We start from the raw sequence: 16,072 nt of genomic DNA on the forward strand, positions 1-16,072 counted from the left end.
ATCCTGATTGAAAAATATTTCCCCGGGGAAATCTGTATCTATCTATACACCTCTGAGACAAGTATTTGAAAATGGGGGGGGAAACTGCAAATAACCCTAGCACTGAAGATTTTTCAAGAACAGAAATGGGGGCTGGGACATTGATAGTCTGGTGGCGAAATCTGTAGAACTTTCCAGTACACTGGAAAAGACACGGATATCAAAGAGCCCACTTCATCTAAACCCACACAGATTTTTAAACACATCTCGTTACTAAATCACACAATTACAGGAAGTCAGCCTATTCCCGTTGTTGTCACCCACATTCCTTACACAGAACCTGAGAAGTTTCAAAACCCAACTTTCCTACGTTCGGGCTAGCAATTGCCAAAGCTGTCCATTCCATGACCTATCCATTCAGAGAAGTTTGATTTCATTCTTTTGGGACATCGGAACTCGATGGTTCCCGAGAGTTCTGCATTGTCTAACCGCATTTTTTTTTTTTTTTTAAGAATAGAGGACAGAAAAATACCTCCAAATTCAGCGCACAAGGTTTAACCATCCTTTTCTTTAAAAAAGGCAGAAGGAATGGAAAAGGCGTCCTCTCGCCAGCAACAGGTAGGGAAATGAGAAGCACTTTACTCCCATCATTCCCTGAACAGGCACTCAGCCTCAGCTCATGGGAACCAGGAGAGCGAAATCGACCGCACACACCCAACCCCGCGGGCCGACCATTCAACTACGGCAATCTCCCGCTCGCAGCAGCCGCAGAGGCCAGCCGACGAGGCTCCGCACTTGGGCGGCCCTCAGTCCGAGGGAGGCCCTAGCCCAGGGAGGTGCGACATTCCAGCCTCCCGGCCAGAGAGCACCGACACAGTCCTCGTCCCCCGCCCCCCACCCTAAGGAAGCGCTGAGAAAGCAGCCAGCGCCAGGCCGGCCTGTATCCGCCCAGCCCAGCCAGCCCCCTCCCTAACGCCGTCACACGCCCCCGAATCCACCGGGGCAACGACTCACCCAGCCCCTCAAGGCAGGGGAAGCCCAGGGCGACGGGGGGCGGCGCCACCCCAGAAAGCGAGGCAATCGCGGCAGCTAAGGCAGGTCTCCAGCTCCTGGACCCTCCTCCTTCAGCCAGCGGCTGCGAACACCAGAGCTCCTCCGGCGTCGGTACTGTCCGCTGCTCTCTTCCCCAGCTCCTGTGAAACTTTACCGGGTACCTCAGAGAAAAGCAGCAGCCACCGCTGTCCAGTTCAGAGACAGCCGTCAGCGACCCGGATGGAGCGGGCGGGGAAGGACAGGAGGCAAGCGGGGCGGAGAGCGCGAGGGGTGGGGAGAGTTGGGGAAGAGACTGGGGAGGAGAAGGGAGAGGGGGAAGGTAGCTCGCGGGGAGGGGGGAGGGGAGGGGCAGGCCGGAAGTGAGCCATGGAGCACGCGCGCAAGCCCTCACACTTCCCGGCCCGCGCGCCTGCGCTGGAATCCTCCCAGGGCACCTCGACCCTGGCGCTTGCGCAGTGTGCTGTTTTGCGTTGCTTTAAGAGGAAAATGCCAAATACAGAAGTTGGGAGTTTGGGAAGGCGAGTTGGGGTGATTGGAGTGTCTTGTAAGAACGCTTCTGCGCTCAGAAGGGCCTTTTAGTGAAGAAAATCTTTTCCTTTGTTGGTTTGGTTGTCTTTCTGCTCCTAGGTTCCAGTCTATTATTTCATTCTACCTTTTTTCCAAGGAGAATTTAAACTAATCGATAAACATCCCCTATACGAATATAAAGGCGGGTGAAGCCTTTTATTTTACCCTTACCCTCAACCGGAGCTAATCTGAGGATGCCAGGTATGTTCGCAGCTATGACTGAACCTACTGGCATTAAATATCAGCAACACCAGTTCGGTCTCCTAGGGAAGTGATGGCTGCACTTTTCTGCGCTCTCCCTGAAAGATAAACTTACAGAGAAGGGCTTCCATTCAGAGAAAATTCAGCAGTGCATGTGACCAGAGTCCCTGCTTCATACAAACGAAGTCTGGCTTTCCTAGGGCAGTCTTCATAACAACCTCTTAAAAAGGAGGAAAACTTGAAACAAGGCACTCTTGAAATTTTGTTGGACTTTGCTAGACCTGTGAGTTTGGCGTGAATGTTGAGAACTCAGGAAGAATTCCACAATAAGCCACATTTCTTTATGTCATTGAAATATCTATTTTAGATTAGGAAATGCCTGTGCTAGAATATGTATGTGCGTTATTTTCTTAGGGCTGCCACAATAAAATATCAATTGGATGGCTTAAAACAACAAATTTATTGTCTCACAGTTACAGAGCCCAGAAGTTAGAAATTAGTGTGGCAGCAGGATTAGTTCTCCCTTGATGTCTCAAAGGAGAATGTTTTCCATACATTTTTAGCTTCTGGGGGTTGCTGACAATCCTTGGTATTTCTTGGTTTATAGATACATCACTCTAATGTCCATCTCCATCTCTGCCAACACCATGGTGTTCTTCCTGGTGTGTCTGTGTCCAAATTTCCCTCTTATAAGGACACCGTTCATTGGGTTAAGGCCCACCCTGATCCATTATGACCTATTTTTAACTGGATTACATCTGCAAAGACCCTCTTTCCAGATAAGGTCACATTTTCAGATACTGGAATTTAGGATTTAACCATATCTCTTTAGGGGATCCAGTTCAACCCAACATAGTATGTTATAGAAACAAGTATAAAAATGACAAGATACTCAAACATAATTTCAATATTGGGAGAGGTGGGGATACTAACAAAACATACTCTATTCTTATTTTATTATTCTCCTTTGCCCTTTTAGGACTTTTGTTGTCTTTTAACCTTAAGGACTTGATGTCTCAGTATATCATTAAAGGGGAAGTTATGGGATCTGGGATCTTTAAGATATGTACTTGACACTGCAACAAATAAACAGTAAAATTTGAGTGGCGTAGCATAATTGAAGTATATTTTATCTTTTAACAGTCCAAATGAGTGTTCCTAATGACTGATGAAACTGATTTTCCAGGAACAGTGAGAGATGGAGGCACAGAGAGCCTCTTAAAACGCTTGTCGGGGAGGTGCCACATACCACTTCGGCACCAACATTTGCAAGAACTACACACCTAGATGCAAGGAGACTGGGAAACAATAGCTGTCTAAGTTCCCAGGTACTTCTGTAAACCATGGAAGAGAAAGCATGAATTGATAGACAGCTATCTCTGCCACATGGATGCATCTCTGTATGGAATATTTTTAAAGCTAGGTCTTGCTTGTTAGAAAGTGGAAGAACATTTCTAGATGTTTGTTTTAATCTTATAAATCTATGAAACTGTGGTGCAAGATCTTAGAAAACAATGTGTGATTATCTTTAAGGTAAGACAAGTATAGGTTCAGAGAGTTATTGGGATAATGTAAATTTGTTGTATAAAAGCATTAGATCAATGAGTATGGCCTGTAGTGCTGGTTTCTCTGGATTCATAGCCTGAAGCTACAGGCCATCTCATACTTCTATCCTTCTATCCTCCCAAAGACACCTCCAGACATTTATTAATGGTCTGTTTTACAGAAAATCACTTCTCAGTCACAATTTCTATAGATCGGGAATATTAATCATATCTCACTGGGTTGTTGTGAGGATTTAATAAGATAACATGTACTGTGCCTTGTACCTGGCAAGTGTTTTGAAAATACTAGCTTTTTATTTATTTATTTATTTATTTATTTATTTATTTATTTATTTTATTTAAAAAAAAAAATTTTTTTTAATGTTTTTATTTATTTTTGTGACAGAGAGAGACAGAACATGAGCAGGGGAGGGCCAGAGAGAGAGGGAGACACAGAATCAGAAGCAGGCTCCAGGCTCTGAGCTGTCAGCACAGAGCCCGATGCGCGGCTCGAACCCACAGACTGTGAGATCATGACCTGAGCCGAAGTTGGAAGCTTAACCGACGAGCCACCCAGGCGCCCCAATACTAGCTTTTTAAAAAAAATTTTTTTAGTGTTTATTTTTGAGAGAGAGGGAGACAGAGCCCAAGCAGGGAGGGGCAGAGAGAGAGAGACACACACAGAATCCAAAGCAGGTTCCAGGCTCTAAGCTGTCAGCACAGAGCCCGACGGGGGGCTCAAATCCACGAACTGTGAGATCATGACCTGAGCCGAAGTTGGATGTTTAACCGACTAGCCATCCAGGGGCCCCCGAAATATTAGCTTTTATTATTACTAATATTGTCTGTCCTGAACTACAAGGTGTAAAACAACATTTGAGAAAGCATTTCCTCTCACCAGTAATGATATAATTTTCATTTAGAAAGAAAGTAAAATACTTTTTATCTCTTATGTTCTTTTCATTAAAAAAATGATAATGCAGGGCACCTGGGTGGCTCAGTCGGCCCCCGCGTCCAGCCCCGTGTCGGGCTCTTGGCTGACAGCTGGGAACCTGGAGCCTGTTTCTGATCCTGTGTCTCCCTCTCTCTCTCTGCCCTTTCCCCCACTCTCACTTTGTCTCACTCTGTCTCTCAAAAATAAATAAGTGTAAAAAAAAATTTTTTTCTTTTTTAAATAATAATGCTCAGACTGTTGAGAGACCACTAAAAGGGTATTCGTTATGTCCCAGGCTATCCCTTGCTACTTTCCATCCAGCAATACTGCTTTTGCTGGAACTCACCTCACCTCCTTCATTCACGTCTCTACTCATCACCTCTCCACTCTTCCTTCACCACCCTATCCATAATACTACCCCAACACTCTCTAGAATCTTTTTCTGCTTTATTTCATTTCCGTTACCACTACCTGATATTTTATTGCATAATATATAAAAGTATAATATTATATTTATTATAGTACATATTATTACATGTCATATACAGATAAATTTTAAAATCAATAACCGGGGCTCCTGGGTGGCTCAGTCGGTTAAGTGTCCGACTTCGGCTCAGGTCATGATCTTGCAGTTTGTGAGTTCGAGCCCTGCATCAGGCTCTGTGCTGACAGCTTGCTCAGAGCTGGAGCCTGCTTAAGATTCAGTCTCTCTTCTGTTAAAAACTGAGAACAAACTGAGGGTTGATGGGGGGTGGGAGGGAGGGGAGGGTGGGGGATGGGTATTGAGGAGGGCACCTTTTGGGATGAGCACTGGGTGTTGTATGGAAACCAATTTGACAATAAATTTCATATATTGGGAAAAAAAAAAAGATTCAGTCTCTCTTTCTCTCTGCCCCTCCCCCACTCACACTCTGTCTCTGTCTCTCTCAAAAATAAATAAACATTTAAAAAAATTTTTTAAATAGATAACCAGTTGTGTACAATCTAATATACAGCTTACCTTGAACAACACAGGTTTGAACTGCATGGGTCCACTTATATGAATTTTTTATAGTAAAATGCCATAAATGTATTTTCTTTATGACTTTTTAAATAGCATTTTCTTTTTTCTAGCTTACCTTTTGGTAAGAATACAATATATAATACCTATAACATACAAAATATATGTTAATCAGCTGTTGATATTATTGGTAAGGCTTCAGGTCAATAGCAGACTATTAGTAATGAAGTTTCAGGGGAGTCAAAGTTATACACAGATTTTCAACTCTGCTGATGATCAGCATCCCTAACCCCTGCATTGTTCAAAGGTCAGCTATATTAAATAGATAGATATATAACTTCTGTCTTCTCCACTATAATGAAAACTACAAAGGCAGGGGTTTTGTCTGTTTTACTCAGTACTGTATTCCAAATATCTTGAACAGTTCCTGGCCTATAGCATATACTCAAAAAAAATGTATTGAATTAATTAATTAATGGTGCTGGCAGCATTGTAAATTATCACAGCCTTTTTATAAATAAATTTGGCGATAATGTTTCACGAGCCAGTAAATTTTGGGGTGCCTGGGTGGCTCAGTCAGTTAAGCATCCAACTTCAGCTCAGGTCATGCTCTCATGGTTCATGGGTTCCAGCCCTGCATCGGGCTCTGTGCTGACAGCTTGGAGCCCAGAGTTTGCTTCCGATTCTGTATCTCCCTCTCTCTCTGCCTCTCCCTCGTTCACACTCTGTCTCTCTCTCTAAAATAAATAAATATTTTAAAAAATTTTAATAAAATTTTTTTAAAAAAGAGCCAATAAATTTCACTCAACAAAAGTTAACAATATTTGTTATGAGACATTGCACTATTTACCTGAATTATTTCACTCCTGGATTCTGGCCTAAGGACATACAAGATGCATTCAACAAATCTTTATTTAGCACCTACTAAATTCTAATAGGAGAAATAGATAAAAACAAAGAGGCAGCAAATAGAATTGTGAACAAAGATTTTTAGTGTAATGTGATTTCTAATAGCAGAAATTAAAAACAACCTAAGTTCCAAAATTGGAGAAATGGAATGTGTGGCAAGATTAATCTTTTTATTGTTAACATTGGAAGAATTTGTCACCAATAACCACCAAGTCATAGATTGATTCTGCCTTGAGTGGACAACTGGAAAAGCCTCCTCCAGTCATTTTACCCCCTCCTGCATTCCAAGTTTAGAGTCTTCAATCAAGTAGTTGTCTGCCCACGTTTACTTGAGTCCCTCGGTGAATCCCTTCTTCTGGAGAGTTCTGCCCTTTCATCCCCTGTCTTATGGGCTCAATAGTTATCTCTTCTCCTTGGTCTTTGATCTAGCATTATGGCTCCAGCCTGAAATGTAAACAAGGCAGCCAAATCTTCTGTACAATTCTTCAACAGATCTTTACTGAATACCTACTCTGTGCTGCCTTCCCACTTCTAGTTATATATATAGTTATATACTATATATATATACTATATATACTATATATATGTACTATACTATATATATACTATATATATGTATATAACTATGTATATATATGTATATACGCATATATATATATATTATATATATACACACACATACATACAATTAGGGGCGCCTGGGTAACTCAGTCAGTTAAGCATCCTACTTCGGCTCAGGTCATGATCTCACAGTTCATGAGTTCGAGCCCTGCATCGGGCTTTCTGCTGTCAGCACAAAGCCCACTTAAGGTTCTCTGGGTCCCGTTCTCTGGGTCCCGTTCTCTCTGCCTCTTCCCTGTTCTCTCTCTCTCTCTCTCTCTCTCTCTCTCTCTCTCAAAAATAAAATAAACATTTTAAAAAAATCTTAACAACAAAAAAACAATTAAGTCAGGGTACCTGCTTGGCCCCGTTAGTTAAGCATCCAATTCTTGATTTTGGCTCAGGTCATGATCCCAAGATCATGAGATTGAGCCCCACATCCAGCTCCACACTGGGTGTGGAGTGTGCTTAAGATTCTCACTCTTTCTCTCTCTCCCCCCTCCCTCCCTCACTCCCTCTTCCTCTCCCTCTGCCCCTACCCCCCATCTCTCAAAACAAACAAAAAAGTTAGGCACCAAATAAAAGTATTTCAAACTGTAATAAATACTAAGGAAAGAAACAAGAAGTAGAAATGGAGAATAGAGTAAGCCATTGAAATAGAATAGACAATGAAGGTCTCAGTGGAGGAGTTGCTATTAAAACTGAAAACAGGAGGCTCCTGGGTGGCTCAGTAGATTAAGTGTCTGACTTCATCTCAGGTCATGATCTCACAGTTCGTGAGTTCAAGTTCCGTGTCGGGCTCTGTGCTGACAGCTCAGAACCTGGAGCCTGCTTCAGATTCTGTCTCCATCTCTCTGCCCTTCCCCTGCTTGTGCTCTCTCTCTCTCTCTCTCTCTCTCTCTCTCAAATATAAAATAAAACATTTAAAAAAAATTTTTTTAACTGAAAACGAGTGCCTGGATGGCTCAGTTCGTTAAGTGTCTGACTCTTGGTTTTGGCTCAGGTCATGATCTCATAGTTCGTGAGATCAAGCCCTAAGTCGGGCTCCACACTGACAGAACACTCAGCACAGAGCCTGCTTGAGATTCTCTCTCTCTCTCTCTCTCTCTCTCTCTCTCTCTCTCTCTCTCCCTCCCTCCCTCCCTCTCTCTCTCTCTCTCTCTCTTCCAAAAATAAATTTAAATAAATAAGTAAGTGTGAAAACAGAGAAGGATCAAGCCTTGTGAAGAGAGGAGCAAAGTGGAGCCCTTGAGGCAGGAAAGAACTTGGCATTTTCCAGAAATTGAATGAAAATTAGTGTAGATGGAGCTCAGGAACCCAGCTAGGTGTTTGGTGATAAGCAGTCAGAGGCTAGATCAAGTAGGTCATATTAAGGAGTTTTAGTGCAATTACTGCACTAAGGGTTTAAGGCAGGAGAGGGGGCATCAATTATAAGTGTTAAAAAGATTCCTTTGCTGCTGGACTGAACAGGATTGCTGAAGTAGAGGAGGGTAAAATGGAGGAAGTTATTTAGGAGGCTTTTGCAATAATCCAAATGAGAGATAATAGTGGTGGGGACTAAGGTAGTTGTGATGGAGATAAAGTGAAGAAGACAGTTTCAAAACATACTTTGGAGATAGGACTAACAGGGTTGTGATGGATGGTTTGTAGGGGATCACAGAATGGGAGGAATGGTGGGCTGCTCACTGGTAGTTTTCTGACTTGAGGACATTTACAAATGAGAACGACTGGTGAGCGAAGAGGGAAGACACACTTTAACTAGGAGAAATTAAGTGTTCTGACCTTAAGTTTGAAAAACCAAGAGTGTGTTTCTGTATTCATTTGGTAGGGTTGCCGTAACAAAATATCACAGACTGGTGGCATAAACAACAGAAAATTATTTTCTCTAAATTCTGGAGGCTAGAAGTTAGACATCAAGGTGTTGGCAGGTTTGGTTACTTCTGAAAGGCCTGTCTCCTTGTTTTGCAGATTGCCCCCTTCTCCCTGGGTGATCACATGGCCATTCCTTGGTCCATGTGTTCTCTGTGTCTTAGTCTCCTTATAAAGACACTGGTCATATTGGGTTGGGGCTCACCCACTTAACCTCAGTTTACTTTAATTACTTCTTTAAGCCGTATCTCCAAATATAGTCATATTCTGAGGTACTGGGGGTTAGGACTTCATATGAATTTGGGGGAACATAATTCATCCCATAACAGTTTTTTTTTCTTTTGAATTGCATTGTAAAAAGTCCTTCTGTTGGGGCACCTGGGTGTCTCAGTTGGTTAAGCACCCAACTCTTGATCTCAGCTCAGGTCATGATCTCACAGGTCGTGGAATCGAGCCCCACATTAGGCTCTGCCCTGACAAAGTGGAGCCTACTTGGGATTCTCTTTCTCCTCCTCTCTCTGCCCCTCCTCTCCTCAAAATAAATAAATAAACTTAAAAAAAAAAAAGTCCTTCTGTTATCCTAGGTGTTTATTGGCCTAGCCCAAAGTGAGTGAGATAGAAAAACTCTCTTCTGCCACATAAATGAGAAATCACAGAAGAAAATTTGGCCTTCCTTTTTAATACATGCAAGCAAAACAATTTAATTGATAATATTATATGTAATGATATATGCCATTTAATCTATAACATAAAGAATAATTTTGAATATTTATTATAGAATCTTTCTCAACTGTCCTCACAATTATGCTAACATCCTTTCCTTCTCCAAATGTACATTCTGGCTTGAATTTCTTTTTTTTTTTTTCAATGTTTATTTATTTTTCAGAGAGACAGAGCATGAGTGGGGGAAGGGCAGAGAGAGAGGGAGACACAGAATCTGAAGCAGTCTCCAGGCTCTGAGCTGTCAGCACAGAGCCCGACGCGGGGCTCAAACTCATGAACTGTGAGGTCATGACTCAAGCTGAAATCAGATGCTTAGCTGACTGAGCCACTGAGGCATCCCATTCTTTAATTTCTTTCACAGTGTTGCAGTGTCAAATGATAGTAATGTTCCTATTATGAATATCTGAAACATTTTTAAATGCTTTCTTTTTGTAACTCCCTATAATTTCTTTGTGTTTGCTTCCCATCCCCCAATTACAGGAATTCAGCTGACATTCAAATAGGCATAAGCCTGAAAAAATCACATGTAATGTGGTCCTTGACCAGTATGTGGGGATGTGTCCATGCCTTTGAAATTACAGTGTAAGTGCTCCAGTTACCACACTTTCTAAACAGAGAAAGTGCTCAAAACACCCTGGAGTTTTATTTTGTGTGTCTGTGACAGCAAAGAATAAAAACTGTTAAACAAAATCTTAACTGTGTGATAAACTATATGCTTTAAAATTAATTTTATCCCACAGCAATCATGAGATGAGGATACTCTCAGTCCAATTAATAATGAACACTACCAAAGCAATATAATATGAAGTATGGGATCTATACTTATATGAATTTTTTAAGTCTGTGTTTTCTTTAAAAAAAAAAAAAAACTATTGGAGCACCTGTGTGTCTCCTTCAGTTAGGTGTCTGACTTTGGCTCAGGTCATGATCACAGTTCATGGGTTTCAGCCCCATGCCAGGCTCTCTACTGACAGCTCAGAGCCTAGAGCCTGCTTCCAATTCTATGTCTCCCTGTGTCTTTGCCCTCCCCTGCTTGTACTCTCTCTCTCAAAAAAAAAAAAGAAAAAAAAAGTAGCAATAAAGAGAAGAATCTCAACTCAGCTTAACAGTCAAACTTTTGGGTAGCAAATAGAATTATTTTGTTGCTACTGATTTCAGAGACTGTTATAAAGATATTGGAGGCTGGAAAGTTCTAATTTAGCTGTTAGAAATATGAAATCTTGGAAATTTGCTTTATTTTGTTCCTTGTCCTAGGTCCCACACCACCTAAATCATTAATATAACCATCAAGTCAAAGGGCAAGATTATATATATGTATATATATATATACACACACGTATGGATACATACATATATACATAACTATGCATATATATTTTTTATAAGTATATATATTTTTTTCAACGTTTTTTATTTATTTTTGGGACAGAGAGAGACAGAGCATGAATGGGGGAGGGGCAGAGAGAGAGGGAGACACAGAATCGGAAACAGGCTCCAGGCTCCGAGCCATCAGCCCAGAGCCTGACGCGGGGCTCGAACTCACGGACCGCGAGATCGTGACCTGGCTGAAGTCGGACGCTTAACCGACTGCGCCACCCAGGCGCCCCTATAAGTATATATTTTTAAGTGACATGTCTTACTGCCCTCAAACAGGATCAGAGCTAAAATTAATTATACCTACAGGTCTTTGTCAAATTAACAGTACTACTTCTTTGAACAGAAATTAGCTACCGCATCATTATCTTCATCTATTGAATCTTTTATTAATAACTTTCAAAGTAATGGTATAAAAGAAACAGCCTTGCTATGTATCTTAATCGATTTTCACTTTTTATAAGGGGAACTGGTAACATATTTCAGATTCTTAATTAAGCATTAGAAATCTTCTGAAGGCAGCACAGAGGACTGCAAAATTAAGGAGATGGAAAAAGCTTTTTAAACTCCCTCTCAAAAAAACAAAGATAGATGATTGATAGATAGATAGATAGATAGATAGATAAACTCCCTCTCAACACACACATACAACTCATATACTCTAGAACCAACTGATGGTTGCCTTCAACATACTGTAATTTTTATACTTATTGACTGCAAATTTTTTTAAAAATGTGTAGTGCTATTCATGCTTTCTCTTTGGAAAAATAAAAAGATTGTCATATAGCTGGGATCAGAAATAAATAAAACAGACATTTTTATGGACAGATTTTCATTAGGGTTTGAAAATGTTATTATTATAGTCTCAATGTAAGATCTTACAGCCTGAAGGAACAGTTGAGCAGTAGTGACAAGGAAGGACAGAGTGTTCCTAGAAGACAAATTATAGTTGCCACCTCCACATTGCCTAAATACAGTTTAACCACATTAAAATGACAGAAATGTTTGTCCAAGAAGAATGTCATGCAGTTCAAGCTGCTGTTTTACTTTTAAAAAAAGAAAGAAATTACCCTTTGTAAACACAGGGATATTAAAAGTTGAAGTGTTGTGTGCTGTTCACTTTTAGCAAATAACAACCTCATCTGTTCAGTTTCAAACTGCTCCCATTCTCAAGTTCTGATTGTGTTGACAATAAAATAGAAATTCTGTGGAATGGTGAATGTTAAAATTGTTCTTAATGTGGAAAACATCTTTTTTAAAATTTAATGGGGCACCTGGGTAGCTCAGTCAGTTAAGCATCTGACTCTTGATTTGAGCTCAGGTTATGATCCCAGGGTCATGGAGATCAAGCCCTGTGTCAGGCACCACACTGAGTGTGGAGCCTGCTTAAGATTCTCTGTCTCTCCCTCAGCTCCTTTCCCCCACTCTCTCTCCAAAAAAATAATAAAATTTAAGGTACTGCATCATCAGAGAATCTACTTGCACACTAAATTAATCTATGGTAAGGGTGAAATATTTTACCATCCTTCTCTAACTTAGTTACAAATAGACTGGGTAAAATGGTTTATTTTATTTAACCTAAAAACTTTTCTGTTTATAATTTAAATTTGTTTAGTATGAAAAATTCTCATAAAATAGGTTTATTTTAAAATATTAATGCTTATTGTTAATAATTCAAACAAGTAAGGTAAAAAGAATAATCATCAGAAATACCACCTTAGGAGATACACGTGGCTAACATTTTATCAAACATTATTCTGATATTCTTCCCTACTCCAAAGTATATTGTACACTCACAGAGGTCAGTGTAAGTTTATTTAATGGATCTTGGAGCTTTGTAACCTATTTTTACTTACCAGGGTGCTAAGGACCTCTTTCCAAGTATTGGGGAGCTTAAAGTTCACATAGAAGACATACCCAGATCATGAAACTACAGGGTGAACTATCCACAAATGTGAATAAATAATAGGTATGTTCAGTCTTCTTCTGTTCAAACTGAATAAAAATCTTTTTTCCAGTGTTATTAAAATAGAATTGGCATATAACATTGTGTAAGTTTAAGGTGTACAATGTGATGATTTGATATACATGTGTATTGTGAAATGATTACCACAATAAGATTAATTAACACCTCTGTTACCTCAAAACATCTTGCCAACTTGAATGTATTCAGATATGTTGTTATACTAATAGTCATCATATGTGTTTTGACCACCTAGAATTAGCTTCTCCAGGTTCTTCAACCCTTCTGGCTCCATAGAATAGCAAAATGTTTTGTGGGGTATAAAGGAGAGCCTTGAGATACTGCTTAGCATATCCATCCTGTCTACTACACTTGCCTGTTTATATTCTTTATGTTAATATGCAATTTGTTTGATTATACCAATAAATACAAAGACATAGTTGCCTTGTGGCCATAATTATTTAAACTTTCATCCCTCCTACCAGCATCTCAGTTCCAACTATCCAGCCTAGACTTGGACTTCTGCCATAGACTGTGGGCTCTTTGGCCCATCCACACAACCACTGGCGTGGTATTTCTAAAATGCAGATTTGATCATATCTCCTTAAAATTTTTTATCATCTAGGTATTTAACATCTTATATAATCTTAACCTCCTCTGCAACCTCATCCCAACCACATCCTCCAAATCATACCTTATCTTTATTTTACGAGCTCTGAAAAATTCTCTCTTGGGGTGCCTGGTGGCTCAGGCAGTTAAGCGTCCAACTCGATTTCAGCTCAGGTCATGATCTCGAGGTTCGTGAGTTCAAGTCTCACGTCCCTGCTTGGGATTCTCTCTATCTCTCCCTTTCTCTCTCTCTCTCTGCCCCACCCTTGCTCGCGCTCTCTCTCTCTCTCTCTGTCTCAAAATAAATAAGTTCTTTCTCATACCATCCCACATTTTCATGTTATTTCTTTAACCTAGTGATATTAACATTTTTCAGGACTCAGCTCAAGCAGTACTTTCCTTGTGAAGACTTGCCCTGTCTGTGACAGTTGGGAGAACCCCATCCTCTCTGATGCCATCCTGTGTTATAGAACTTGCCACTTAACAGCATTATCAATTGCCTGCCTTCTCCCTCACTAGACTGCTAGCTCACAAGGTCAGGAACTTGGATCTTTTCATCTTTGTATTCTGAAGAATAAATGAATATAAATTGTTTCATATTTCTCAGAAGCTCTAATTGGCATAATTTTTATCTTTGAATAATAAAATATGAGAAATAAATTGTTAGAAAAATGTTGTTCTACAAAATCTTTCAAAACTGTGTCTCCAGGGAAGAAAGATATTTAAGAAACCCTCAGTGGAGAAGATAGAACATGTATATAATAAATATCCATTAAATATTTGTTAATTGAGCAGTTGTTCCTTGTTTAGATTATAATCTTTCTAAGGGAGGGAACTGCATTGTACTTTATTTATATTTCTTCCAGTGCCTAGCAGAGTAGTATATTCATAGAATAATCTGAAGTCCAGTTTTACTGATTAACTGAATGAGTGAAACCATTGATTGCATCAAAACAAGTCTCAACAGGAATTTATAAGCCCTGCCTCTTTGAATCTTTATGTGTATTGAAATATCTTGTAAGTTCTTTGAAGACAGGGGCTCTATCTTATCAATTTTTGTATTCCTAGGCCTTAACAGCACAGAATACAGTAGAAGTTTGATAAGTCTCTGTTATCAAGATTACGTTAGTGAAATACACATCTGCTTTGGCTTATTGTATCTCTATGATCTAGGGCAATAATAATACATTTTAATAATTTAATAATTTTTTAATAATTACATTTTTTAATAATTACATTTTAATAATTTTTAATAATTTTAATAATTATTTTTTAATAATTACATTTAAAATTTTTTAATTCCAGTACAATATACAGTGTTATATTAGTTTCAGATGTGACTCAATAGTTCTATACATTACTCTGTGCTCATCAAGGTAAGTGTACCCTTTTTTTTTAATACATTTTTTTAAAGTTGATTTTTGAGAGAGACAGAGCATGAGAGGGGGAGGGGCAGAGAGAGAGGGAGACACAGAATCTGAAGCAGGCTCCAGGCTCTGAGCTGTCAGCACAGAGCCAGATGTGGGGCTCAAACCCACAAACCACAGGATCATGACTTGAGCCGAATTTGGATGTTTAATGGACTGAGCCACCCAGGCGCCCCAAAGTGAATGCACTCTTAATCCCCTTCACCTGTTTCACCCATCCCTAATGCAACATCTTATCCACAGTAAAAACTCAGGAAATATTTTTTATATAAAAAGGATTTCGTATCTGGCTACTGGAAGGTACAATTAATCCAATATAAAAAAGTTTTCCTTGTTCCCTTGGATTCAGAAATAAATTCAGATTAAAGTAAGCATAATTCTGAAAGATGTCTTATTTATTACTATGAAATAGCTCAACTTCACAGAGGTGGAAAGGTGGAGAAGAAGGAAGAGAAGTTGGAAACAAACAAGTGAGGCTCATAGAAGAAAATAGCTTCTCCAAGGGGAGCCACATGCTCTGATACCCATGGCAGCCGCATGAGGAAGCAGCCTAAAATTAGCAGAATGGGCAAGCCCAGGAAGGGAAAGCCACAGCAGCTTTCCCTGCCCTCAATAAGTGAAGTGAAGGGCCGGGAGCCCTGGGGGAACCCTCCTTAGCCCATGGAGCTCCACTGCAGTTTGTGTGAGGTAAGGCCCTCCTTTGGAACTCACCTTGGGAGGTAAAGCAAGAGACTTCCTAAAGGGGATATCCAGTCAATTGAAAGCTTTAATATTGCCTAGTAAAGAGGTGCCTCCAGGAATCTAATGATTAATAGAGCAATAAGAGTATTCTTCTATCCATCCTCACACGAGGTATTCAACTGAACCACCCCTTTTTACCTTGTTGAATTGAGGCTCTCTAGGGTATGTAGATGCTGTTCTGTGTTTTGTTTTGTTTTGTTTTGTTTTTAGGTGTTGGAGTAAAGGGAGGAGTCTGTCCTAAAAAAAATTGTAAAACCATGTGGAAGAGGAGTAAGGAAAAGGTACCCCCAAGTGGCATAAAAAATGGATGAGATACTATAGAACCAAAAAAGGAAAGATCAGAGATAACACAAATAGGACTCAGTGAGCAACAGTGTGCATTTTTCATAGATGAAGCACAGAGTGGTTGAGCTGGCTGAGGGCAGACAACAGAATCCTGGAGGGGGGCCAGGATTTTCTCAGTGTTATTATTTCATAAGAAGAGATCAGTGATTTATTTTATGATGCACATATGTTATTCCCAGTGGGGGTATTCATCTATCATTCTCCATGGTTTCTGTGAGTTCCTGTTTTCTGGAG

General features: G+C 40.0%; 1 protein-coding gene and 1 long non-coding RNA gene across 11 annotated transcripts in view; one reads left to right on the plus strand and one right to left on the minus strand.

Moving 5' to 3' along the window:
- HERC4 (HECT and RLD domain containing E3 ubiquitin protein ligase 4) overlaps positions 1-1,335 on the minus strand; it is a 136,245-nt gene extending 134,910 nt beyond the window's left edge. For 6 of the 9 annotated variants that reach the window (XM_042960492.1, XM_042960491.1, XM_007095769.3 and 3 more), the window contains exon 1: positions 994-1,335. The gene's annotated coding sequence lies outside the window, so the exon portion shown is untranslated. Of the gene's footprint in view, positions 1-511; positions 599-993 lie in introns of those variants that run through there. The other 3 variants (XM_007095772.3, XM_007095771.3, XM_042960488.1) reach the window with 2 other exon arrangements.
- Positions 510-15,565, plus strand: LOC122231845. Of its 2 annotated transcripts, none has more exons than XR_006209101.1 (5): positions 510-597; positions 2,987-3,128; positions 9,860-9,961; positions 12,613-12,722; positions 15,165-15,565. It is a non-coding gene; the product is annotated as an uncharacterized LOC122231845 (long non-coding RNA). The 2 variants fall into 2 exon arrangements; XR_006209100.1 differs by lacking the exon at positions 15,165-15,565 and adding an exon at positions 13,702-13,928.
- The last annotated feature ends 507 nt before the right edge of the window (positions 15,566-16,072 follow it).

This window comes from Panthera tigris, chromosome D2 (genome assembly GCF_018350195.1).
Source record: "Panthera tigris isolate Pti1 chromosome D2, P.tigris_Pti1_mat1.1, whole genome shotgun sequence".
In the NCBI taxonomy this organism is placed as follows: Eukaryota; Metazoa; Chordata; class Mammalia; order Carnivora; family Felidae; genus Panthera; species Panthera tigris.